Source organism: Tribolium castaneum, chromosome 3 (genome assembly GCF_031307605.1).
Source record: "Tribolium castaneum strain GA2 chromosome 3, icTriCast1.1, whole genome shotgun sequence".
In the NCBI taxonomy this organism is placed as follows: Eukaryota; Metazoa; Arthropoda; class Insecta; order Coleoptera; family Tenebrionidae; genus Tribolium; species Tribolium castaneum.
Genome location: NC_087396.1, coordinates 12341849 through 12354199, shown reverse-complemented (window position 1 = coordinate 12354199; position 12351 = coordinate 12341849).

The following is a 12351-nucleotide window of genomic DNA, read 5'->3' as shown; positions in this document are numbered from 1 at the left end:
TTGCCTCATTACCATTGCCAAACCGTTCCGTTATCAGATTGCAACAGATTTCTGTTACTAATTGTAGAAAAACTTTGTGTTACTTTGAAAACTTCGTTTACGCCTAATTACTTGCATTTGAATTGAAATTAACTCGACGATAAGCATCGCAATTTGCTCCCAGATAACAATGTGCTTTACTTGCTCGATTACGTTTCATAAATTGGTACAAATTACTGCGCCATTTTTATGACTTAACAATGTCAAGCCCTTTCGAAAGCGAGCAGTTTATTTTTCATTTATCTAAACGGAAAATTTTAATGGCAAAACTTGTATTTTGAGTAGGTGCACTGTCCTTCATTTAAACCGTTTAACTTTTAATTTCCAAGAATTGTTGAAAATATACTATTATTACACAACGGAGTTTAAAGTTTGATGAACTTGTCGCGATGTCAAAGTTTTGGATGACTCCATTCCCACCTGTTCAAAAATTTTGAACTGCTTTGTTTTGTAAACAAGAATGATCAACATATTCAGCTGTTTGTTTTAAATTTATTATATTTTTATCTCGGACCTAGAAGGAAAAGTGTTGTGTTAATTTGTTAATTTGCATAAAATTTGGGAATTATTAAAATTAATAGGAGAATTCTATGATGGGGTCAACAATCGAAACATGTTAATAGGTTTTTAATGGTCATTTTTGAATTTTGCTTCAAAAATAGGAAATTTGTGCAGGTTAAAGCTCTTATGGTTGAATAAACTGATAAGAGATAAGGAAAGTAGCTGCTATTGCGGAAAGCGCAGGAAGGAAAGAAGTATTACCCTTCCCTATTATACAACACTCTACTAGAGGTCAAAAGACTTGCCTAATGGTTTACCTTGTAGCAACTTTTTAGAATTATAATATTACTATTTTTATTTCAGCCTTCATTATATCAAATTGGAAAACTGTATCGTGAAGTACATAATAAATTTCGTTATGGTTGTGAAATTATCAAAATTCTGGTGATTACTCCGAAATATTTAAATTAATAAGGAGTCCTTGTTTGCATAATTTACAAGCCAAATTTGCGTCTGATTAGTAATCCGTGGGTTTTCTGTACTCCTTGATGGCTAATGAAGTTAGATAATGAGCTAATCTCCATGACGAGTGCGTAAAAGGATGTCAAAGTTAGAGAGCCATTAACCTTGTGTAATTCGTCCATCACAAACGCGGAAACAATGCCCTGAACTATCAGTGTTACAAATAATAAAGCATCGATGAATTTCAGATTCGACACGCCAACGTGGCGTAACGCCTGAAAGAGGTGAAAATTCTTTTGAACTTGTCAGTAATGAATGTTTGAACTAATTGTACGGGACAATTCCCCCTTTCTCATTTGTTAGTTAATTTTCGAGATACCGTTCTAATGTAGGTTCAACTCAACGACCGACAATCTATCACCCGTGGCCAGAGTGAGTGACATCTATCATTTCGTTCGACTTAAGTCATTAGATCTGATCAAGCACGGCTTTTTCAAGGCCACGCTCATTATCTGCCTCAGTAAATCCTGGCACTAACCCTTCACGACTCTCGTTAAGTCAGTGGGAAGGAAGAGCGTTAGGGTTCAACTGCATCCTATTTATGACTTGCAGTTTCATTACGACGCCGAGAAATACCACACTATTTACTCTAAACGGATGGAATTAATTTCAGACGAGTGGACTAATGCAAATTACCTATGAAATGGTGTTGTGACAAACCTGCAGGAAGCTTTTTTCTCTCCTTTCCTGAGTTCATCATAGTAGCTCAGGTCACAGGAAATGAATTAGACAAGTTTAATTAACGTCTGCGTTGTTGATATGAAAACAGTTTTTTATTGCCTGGTTTCTTCGGTTCTGGTTTTCAACATGACCTACTAGTGGCTTATCGGGCTTTTATTTTTATTTTTATGGAAAAGCTCTGAGCGGGCTTCAGACTACTGGACAGTATTGCGGTTCCCACGCTTACATATAAGAATACATAATTTGATACGAATGGTTCACTATGTCGTGCATCGAGAGCAATTCATACCTGCTTTGCTTCCAAATTAGAGTTATTACCTTCTATCTTCGACTTATTTGCCTACGGGAAACTTAAATCTAACAATTTGCCATAAACGCAGTTATCGAGATGCTCTCTAGTGCAATTTTCCTTTTCAACGGGAAGTGGACGAAAGGTTTCCACCTCGATATTCAAAACTCAAACATACTTGTTTCTGATTAAATAAATAATACGTGAGCAAGATTTTTCTCGAAAAGCTAGTGTCGTTCAGGCAACAGTTATTTCAGCTATTTTATACGGTCATATCTCACTGTTTGACCTGATAATATCTCTTAAACTTCTTAAAAGCTAATCTAGATAAAAACGCTCTTAATGGATTCTATTGACACACGTTCCAAATGGAAAATCTACTATCGTAAAATTAATATAAATTGTTTAGATTTTCCTAAATCACAGCCTGTTATAATTTTTGCTGTTTAAGTCGTAGTGTGCTTACGGAATCTCGAGTCATAAATTACATCAATATTATCTATTATTACAAGGTTGAGAGTGTTTAAAATATTTTCAAACCTTGGAAATGTATGATTTTTACCTCTACATACATCATTATTTAAATTTTAGCTTTTATATTATTACATCCGTGTTTATGCGGGGAACGTATAAATAAAAACAGTTGCATTTTAAAATTTACGTTTGGAAGGCATTGTAGAAAAAGATGGTCATAATTCCGGACTGTTTATTGCACTTGATTTGAATTTTTCTAGCTTTGTGTTAAAAATAGTATTCAATCTAAATTATTTATGTTTAATAAAGAGATAGAATATTAATATAAATGTGCAAATTATTCTTAAAAGGCGCATCGCGTGATGAAATTCATATAAATTGCAACTAAGTAAAGCACAGCTGAATTTTAAATAATTTTATTCAAGGAAATATAGATAATCTATAATTTCATTTAAGTAGTATTCCGATGAAAAAAACGCATTATAATTTATTAATCTGCACAAATATTTCTGTATTATGTCTGAATTATCCTTAAAAGCATTCTTTCCATGGGATTATAAATACGGGCCTGGTTTTATTACATTGCCACCGTGTTACGTGCCGACCATCGTTATACCTATATCCATATTTATTAAAGGAGATTAAACTAATTTTTTGTTGCCCAACTCCGACAGACATTAAAACCTTAATTCCGCTTTAACGATTCATCTCGTCAACTGATCCCCCACGAACTTTTCATGGCATTTGCCAAAACCTTCTTCTGCATTGAAATTTCACTTAGACTACGATTCTGGGTTAGGTAAATAGATATCGGAAGTTGGTTGACAACACAGTTGAAAGTCTTCGAAAAGTTACTTTTAATTAATGTGACGCTGATATCTGACAAGTATTATTTCGTTTTGTAAGGTTTCTGTTGAAATTCCGCTGTTAATGCCCAATTTGTCTCTCTTTCTTCGGCTATATTGGGAACAAGTCTATTACAACGACGGTCTTAGTTCTTCTGTTTAGCTGCATTAATCACAATTGATGTTTTAATCCATTGCATAATTTGCTCGTGTAATCTTTAAATCTAATTAGGAATATTATTGCAACAAGATTAAATGCAAACCGCGGAAGATTTAGATTTATAGTTATTGATCTCGTTACAGCCGCAAATATAGAATTTGTATATTTATATATTACGGTTTACTTTGCCACCACTGTTTTATTATACTGTAGTTTGGACAGTGGAGTGGTAAATATTTGATGTGGGATTTATAAGTTGACCTAATTGTTGAATCTCACCCCAAGCAAAAGTTTTTCGTTGTATGGTTATTGTGGCGGAATTATTTCCATGATACCGTAATAAACCTCGATTAAATGTTAACCAAGGACTATGCAAACTGACCCTTTATGTTGTAAGTTCACGTTTAATGTGATAATTAGATTGTAGTTTTGGGTGAGTTCATCTATGTAATACTTCGGTTAGATAAATAAATATTAACTGAGCGGTAATAATACAAAAGGATTCGAGGCGTTTTATAATTCAAATGAAAAAACTTGGTCGGACATTCCTATCCACACAATAAGAAAGTAAATTTGGTTGAGGAGTGAGCCCACAAGTCAACATGCTGTAAAAGCGAATCAAGTCTCCTGATAAGGATCTAAAGCCAATGTGCATCCATAATGCCGTGGAGCATAAATGTTAGATTATCAACTAGTGGTGTAATTAACTGAGAAAGGAGATTTAAACTAGGCACGTTTGGAATTTTTCATACAGTCATTGTTATTCGTCAATGTCAATGACAGCGACCTCTCTTCCTGCTCAGCGGGTTCTGGTAGCGGGAGTCTGCTGAAACCTTGACGATTTTAAGTGTTAATTTAGAAGGAAAAATACTTTCCTGGCGCCTTTTCGAGCGTGACCTCCTTTCCAAAAACATCAATTATGACCGCGTGTGGAACAACACTGACATCATGTTCCAGCTTCAGATTTCTATCAATGCAGACTGTTCTGGGCGCCATCAGCGCCTCAGGCCCAATCTCAAAATTAATTACGAAATACAAACAATTATTATGGGACAGGTAAGATAAATAAACGGAGTATGGAGGACACGTTTTCCGGTACTTATTTATCTTTGCTATAACCAGTCAGTACCTGCTCCATAAATCCAACAAACACGAAATAAAAGATAATTGTTTATGAGCAGTGGGAGGCCAGATGCAAATTCCGGTCCCAAATACCCGGAGTACCATTTTTTAACCAAACCTTACCAAAACGAGAATTACCAAGGATTTTCCGTTCAGTTCCGTTCAGTTTTAGTTTCCATTTTCAGTGTATATTTGCTTAGTGAGGCGTTTCACTTTACCCCCTTCGAAATTAATTTAAATGCAAATGTAAAAACGCGTCATATGTTGTTTTCCCGCAAATAAATCACTGATAAAATCTGTTGTCATTTAAGCCAAATAAATAAGTCACGTTGTATTAATTTTTGCATTTCCTTCTGCTTAACGTCACCCAGATTCTCATTAGCCAATTCGCCGATTGATAGTTTGATTTATTATCTGCCTTTTCCGTCATTTGATAGCGAAGGTTATTAGATTACGTCCTGTCAATATTGACTTTTATATTCCAATAGAGAGTTGAATAATTCATTTTGGAGAAGTTTATAGATCGAAAAGTTTCTGTTATCCGGCTAAGAAATGAAAAATTAATTGCGAACTTTTCGGTTTATGTAAATACCGTGATTTCGGTATTGTTTGTTGCTGCCTATATGTCACCCAAATAACTGATTCGGGGTCTAAGAGCAAAAAAATGTCTTACGAATTCGACAGAGATTAATTACTGACAAATCATAAATAATACTCTTTGTGTCTCTCTTCCTTGTCGAATTTTATGGATGATGCGCTAAAAGCTCGGAGGGGCAGAGAATGAGTACAATGTAATCATCAGTCATGAGTTCTGACAAAATTTGGGTCTAGTCCTGCAGATCCTGGTCGTTGACCAGGTAATTGTCACACATGTACGATGTGTTTGTTATCAACGACATGTTGTGATGACATAACTTAAATCTCAGGTCGATACTCTTATTAAAACTGTAAAAATGTGAATATTCATGTAATTTCGTACAATTTGCAAAGTGCTTGTTCTGTTCCAGTTAAGAAAAGTCGAATTAATTCAAATACACGTCCGCGGCGAAGTCAATAACATCATGAGAATTTGATGTTTTACTTGCCATTCTTTGGTGCAACAATTAAACGGATGTCTTTTAAACGAGAACAATTTTTTGGAATTCCTGCTGAAACGGAAGCGTTTTATTTGCATGAGTTGGCGCACTAGTGGGCAAAAGTAAACAGAGGAATCGATGCACTAGGTTATTAATTCACTGCCTGATTTGCAAACGGGTTATTAATTCAGTCTTACTGGGGAAACATAATAATGTTTCCATTAAATTAAACATCTGATTTGACGTAAACGGAATTTCTGATACGTCCGATAAACACTTTCCCGTAGAAAAATACGAGTCCAGGTTTTTACTACAGTTTTAAACCTTGCACTATAATGCATTTTGCGCGACCAGGATCGCTTTAATTAATTGTAGGAGCCGCAGTTGGAATAATATGTGTCAGGAGTTATTAGTTGCCGTAACAAAGACCCCATTAACTAGTAAATAATTTGGGTTATCTCCCATTCTTTGTGTTGAGTGTTAAATCCTCACTCCCGTGGTTCATCAAATTTTAAGAGCCGTAACGTGATTCATTCGCTGTCAAACTCTTTCTTCAAAGAAACAAATCGTCGTAGGACAAAGAGACACTTTCTAATAATACCCGACATTCGACATTATTTTCTTATGCGCTTCATAACCCCCCTTTCAACACTTAACGACATTATATACGACTAAAAAGCTCCATAACCAGAAATAGCAATTTTAACTACCGGTTTTAAAAATTGAACCCAAACACGTGTAAAAACACATTAAAAGCGTATCAGTATACTTAAATCAGAAGATACGGCCGCCTGATTAGTCATTACCTCCAGCAGTGGTGTCGTGTTAGTCTTTTATTGCCATAATATACTAATTTCGTAGTTTTATCGGAGCTGCAGACGTTGAAAAATAACGCACTTGATGACTGATGACTATAATATTGAAATTTTTAACCGGACTCTTGTAAAGCTATCAGTTTGTTAACCTCGATTAAAGCAACAAACAAATTGCGATCGAGACTGATACTGCACTTGAAACAAAAGGGTTGAGAAACGGCTTGTGCGAAAATTTAAGCTCGTATCCAGTGAAAATGACAAGTTATCCAACAGAGTTACTGTGACCGGAATGTTGGTCTGTGGTAGTGAACGCCTAATGTAAATGTTACCCAACTATTCTTTCACCTTTTCCATTAGATAAAACGACTTAGAAGTTTATTTCCTTCGATCAAATCTCGTTTCGGAAAGCTTCTATCCGAAGCAGTGACAAAACTCCGATGACATGCATATTCCTGCACGATTTCAGCGCAGCCCTGTTTTCCTGCAATAACCATTCCAGTTCCGTGTGTCTTGTTGGGAAGTATCACAATCGGGAATTTTGTTATAGAAGATTAATGAAGGCAATATATTTCACAAAATTAGCCATGGAATGTTAATGAAGCACTTACTCCTCGAATCTCTACGACTAAATCCCAGTTTGAAACAACTTAAAATAATCTAAAAAATCAATTTAGATTTCATAAAACGATATTGTGGCTATAAACAAATATTGGCGTACCATAAACGTAAAATGAACATATCCATATTCTAGGTAGCTATATCAGTAAAGGGTGCAATTTTGCCCAAACCACGTAAACATCTCCGTCTCACTTTTGATTATCATCGGCGTTTAGAGCGTGCTTCGACGTGCATCTGCTTTATAGCTATTGAAATTTCAGTTGCAATTTGAATATCTCTCGCTTGAGAAGATTCGAATGCAAAAATAATCAGATATTTACGGCAACTGGAAAACATGCGATATGGATAAGTGTCAAAGTTTAAACAGTATTTCAGTGGATCTTTAAGTCGTTGAACTGAACTCATTAAGGTAGTTACCTGATAGGTCTTATCACCAGTGACCTTTACTTATCGCCTAAACTAATTTAATCAAGCCGTTTGAACATAACGGTGGAACTACTGATTGGTTCCGGATTTGTTGGCACCGAAATACCATTATTGTCTTATTAGTCAGACTGAGATAATTAAACGGGAAAACCTCGATTGAGAAAATTTGACCCAAATTTTTAACAGGAAAATCCTCCAACACATCAATTAAAATAATATTTTTATTAGTGAAAGTATGAAAAAGCCCAATCAGCGAAATCTTTGATCAAGGTAGCAGAATCTCGCCTACCAATGTAATAATTTTAATTAGCAATAATTTACCTAAATTGGTACAAGTTTTTTGTCGATTGAATAATTAGTAAATTATGTAACATGATGTCAACCTTGCTTATTAATAATGAAAAAATTGTAGGTTTTTCATTAATGTCTAAATACCTTCATGAACATTTGTTAATTTACAAATTAGAGTGACCACTTTCTAAGCCTTAGTGCCACACCATTTATTCTCACGACAATTTTGCCCGTCAAACGCTCTAGTAAAATTTATTGCTTAAAGTTTTGGAGTTTTAAAGATAACACAAATAACTTTTGGTCAAGTCCGGGTCCGGTATGTTGTAAATCCGTCCTTTATCGACGTTGCAGATGTAACATGGGACAATCTGGGTTACAATTTAAAAGCCAATTAAATCAATTCGCCTTAATAAGTTTTTAATCGCTTAATTTTCGTCCGGTCTTCCAGAACCGTTTTAAAAAATTTTGTGAGATAAAAGCTGAAAACCTATTTTTAAAGATCAAGTTATTTGTAAACTGGCTCGTGAAGAAGAGACGTGCAACTTTATTTTATAGCAGAGTTTATAATTTATTCATGCTGGAACTTTGCAAAGTTGTACCTGGTTTTTCAATTTTCTTCCTGCTCGTGATTCAATTAACTTTCCCGACTCTACAAATTAAAAAAATACATATTTTTTAGTTTATTTATCTGTCGGTGGAAAAGCTGAAGCTTTGGAGAGGTGGCACGCGATTTGTTACGTTTGAGTCATTTGTGGCATGATTCATGCAAAATCTTCAAGTGCGCCGCATTTATTTACACCCTTTGTTGTTTTATCTTGTTTGCGGTTCAAAATTAACTGGACAATTTTAGATTTTATCGCTTTATCATTGTCCTTGCCGAGGTATCCTGGTTCGAGCCTCAGCTGATGTGTCGGCGACAGACATTCTGCAGCTGTGACTGATAAGCTTTATCGTAATAATTTCATGACAGCAAAGTGTTGTCATTTACAAATCAACAAATTGCGCAGTAACTACTGTCAATGACCTTAGGAAACCTAAACATGTTCGCTGAATATTAAATCCTGTAAATATATTTGTTACGAACGATGTTTTACGGATTGCAATAAAACTATCATAACAATATTCAACTGACTGATAAGAATTTATTGTAATTGCTGTGTTGAGTATGGTAGGTCAATGATTATCTTGAAGCGCAGTAAAATTTTAAGAAAAAAGTGATTTTAATTACGTCTTGTTTATATTTAATATTATTGTAACATCTGACAACCGATAACAATAAAAATATTTATGTTTTGAAACTCGATTTGTGGTCATTGGTCGGGCACACTAATTGTGAAAACCTTATCACTTTGAGGAAATGTTTGCTGAAACATTTATGTCGACATTCAAAAATTTAGCGATATTTAGCTAGAATTTTAACTATGTTTTAATTAAACATTAGCGAAATAAAGTTTTTGTAATTGTCATAAATATTCATGCAGGTACACGCGTTAATGGTCATTTGCTCATATGTATTTTTCCATTTTGGAGTTATCAAATTAAGTAAAAATCCTCTCTTCTTGAAGCGATGAACTTGTAATGGACAATAAAAATGAAAATAATAGCTTGGAGAAAACTTGTGCAGACAGTAAAAAACTAAAATTGTTTGTTATTGGTACGTTGTTGTATTTTTTCCGAAAGAATGCCGTAATTAATTTAATTGAAGAGGAACGCTTTACGTGAAGACCTGTTTGCGCTTGTTACACACGTATTAGACGAGATCATACCGATTAGATAAACTAGAATGGCCAGTGGTAACATCACATAAAAATAAAGCAATCGAAAGAAAGATAAACGAGGTATAAAATATGGAATAGCGAGTTTATGTGTGAAAATACCGTCAGATAAGCTCCAGTACAGATCGTAATGGGTTTCTACCCGATAAATGATTTTATTTATTCGCTGTTACATTATTTATGCTTTGTTTATAATATTTTATTTTCGTCCTAACACTGCATCGTATTCCATGATAAGCCGTAAATAATACGACTTTGGAACACGAGCATTTATTCGTCTGGAGATTACAATCTAAAATGGGACGCTCAATGGTCCATCATCTCGTGGTTACACGCCACATTTATGGTTTCTGTGATTGTGGAAGGCTTAACAACACATGCGACTGGTTAAGGATTCCTATAAAATTTTAAGAACTTACATTCTGTTTACTTGCTTCAATTCAAAACTCAAAATTACGCCTTTGACCGTTTTGCAAAATTTTTGTTACAAATTGATCGTCTTTATCAAAATCTGTACAAAAAATTGTACAGTATTATTGTGTTTACTGTTATTATTCGACGATTTCTTTGGGTAAATTATTAAAAATTATTAAAATACAGTTTATCGAATAAAGCCAAATTTTACTACAGAAAAAATACTTAGTACGCAACCAACTTTACGTTTGGAAAGATTATAAACAGAATAAGTTCAAGGTACAGACACCCAGAATGAAAATAACGCGTCCATAAAGCGTAATTAGGTTTTGAGAGAAGAAATGACAAATAACACAATTATTTTAAAATTTTTAACACTATGAGAGAACAAAAAATAAATATGTTGTTTGCAAATTTAATTATCAGTAAGTCGTATAACAAATAAACACAGCAAAAGACGAACTCTTACTTCATTTTGTTTATTCTGACAATTTTGTAGAAATTATTACGTTTCTGCCTATAGTAGGTAAAATGGCAAAGTAACATCAGTTTTATTTTATTCTTGTAATTTTAGGCTGGGTTTTGACAAGATCTTGCAAAATAAATGAATTTCAGGTTCAAAAACCAACAAAATTGGCTTTTTGTTTCAAATACGTGTTTATGAATGAAAAAACAAATCACTCGCTTCTTTCTTTTGTACAAAAATTAAATTCAAATTGAACCAAAATACTCTTATTGCATGAAATATTAACAGGTTAATCCTCGAAACCATTTTAAAATCAGCTTTGATGATCGACCAATATATTTGCTTTGAAATTTTTTGTCTATGTATTATCTTTGCCTTTTTATTCGTTGAGCGCATTGAAAGGGCATGAGTCAGATTAGCTTTCGAGCTGGCTCCACCCAGTTAAATTCAAGTGATTTAAACAAAATAAAAATATTTGGCAATTTTATCCTTATTAAGTCGTTGTCCTTTCCATGAAAATAAATTTGTTGCACTGATTACGATCGTTTTTATTAGAAGTATAGTGATTAACAGAAAAGAAACAAATTTAGTGCAATTCATCAGTGTGTTAAAAAAATATTTTCGGTCTAGTTTCTCTTATTCATTTAGTTTTTTTTTTGCAAATTTTATTAACGAATAATAATAAGAGCCTTCATTCGAGAAAAAATAAGAGGAGGCGAAGTTTAGGTGATACAGTTGATGCAAAATACATAAATTTTAATGTGTACACAGCGAAACATTTCATTTTGTTTAGGACTCTATGTGGAATAATTAATTAACAAAATTCAAAATTAATTAAATTCTTTTAAGATTTTTTGCATTATACTTGATAATTTTTACAAAACAATGGAAATAATGATTCTGCATCAAAACATTATAAAAAACTTTAATAATAATAATAATAATAATAATAATAATAATAATAATAATAATAATAATAATAATAATAATAATAATAATAATAATAATAATAATAATAATAATAATAATAATAATAATAATAATAATAATAATAATAATAATAATAATAATAATAATAATAATAATAATAATAATAATAATAATAATAATAATAATAATAAATTGTTTTCTTGAGTTTTAGTTTTTGTAGTTTATCAGCTCGATTTGTTTAGGTAACAAATTCGAAAACTATTTAACAGCTTCTAAGAATAATTTTGCCTAAAAACAAAATCGAACGAAATACGCAAAGTAACATTTTCAGTCTGATTTTATTTTTGTAATATTGAGGAGTGTTTCATCAAAATTCCACTAATTTCGACTTATTTTTAAGATTCTAGACGTTTTTTGATCAAATTTTCTAAAATAAATAAACCAAAAATGCACGGTTGGCGTTTGTGTATTCATTTTGTGTGTGTCTGTACGTTCTTTTTAATAAACAAAAGATGTATGCAGTGCCTTAATCTTTATAACAACCTGGATTAAAACTATTAACTACTACATTTTTGTCTGTAGTTGAAACAATACACTTTTTTGTAAGGCTTTAAATTATTGTTTTAATTTTTTCTGTAGAAATTATACATTAAATTTCCAAAATATCGTTTTACTTATTTTTTCCACTTTTAGGTATGATATTCTGGTCCAGGGTTTTTCAAAAATTCGAAAAAATTTACTAATATTTAGTAGATTTTTATTAATTTTTTATTTTTTTTACACAAAACTCTTTCCCATTTTACTTGAATTTACTTCTTTGCTATTTATGAACTTTATTGTGCGAATAAATTATGGTGGCTTAAGTCAATATTTGCATATAATTTGCAAGGACTGTAGCCACCTAAAT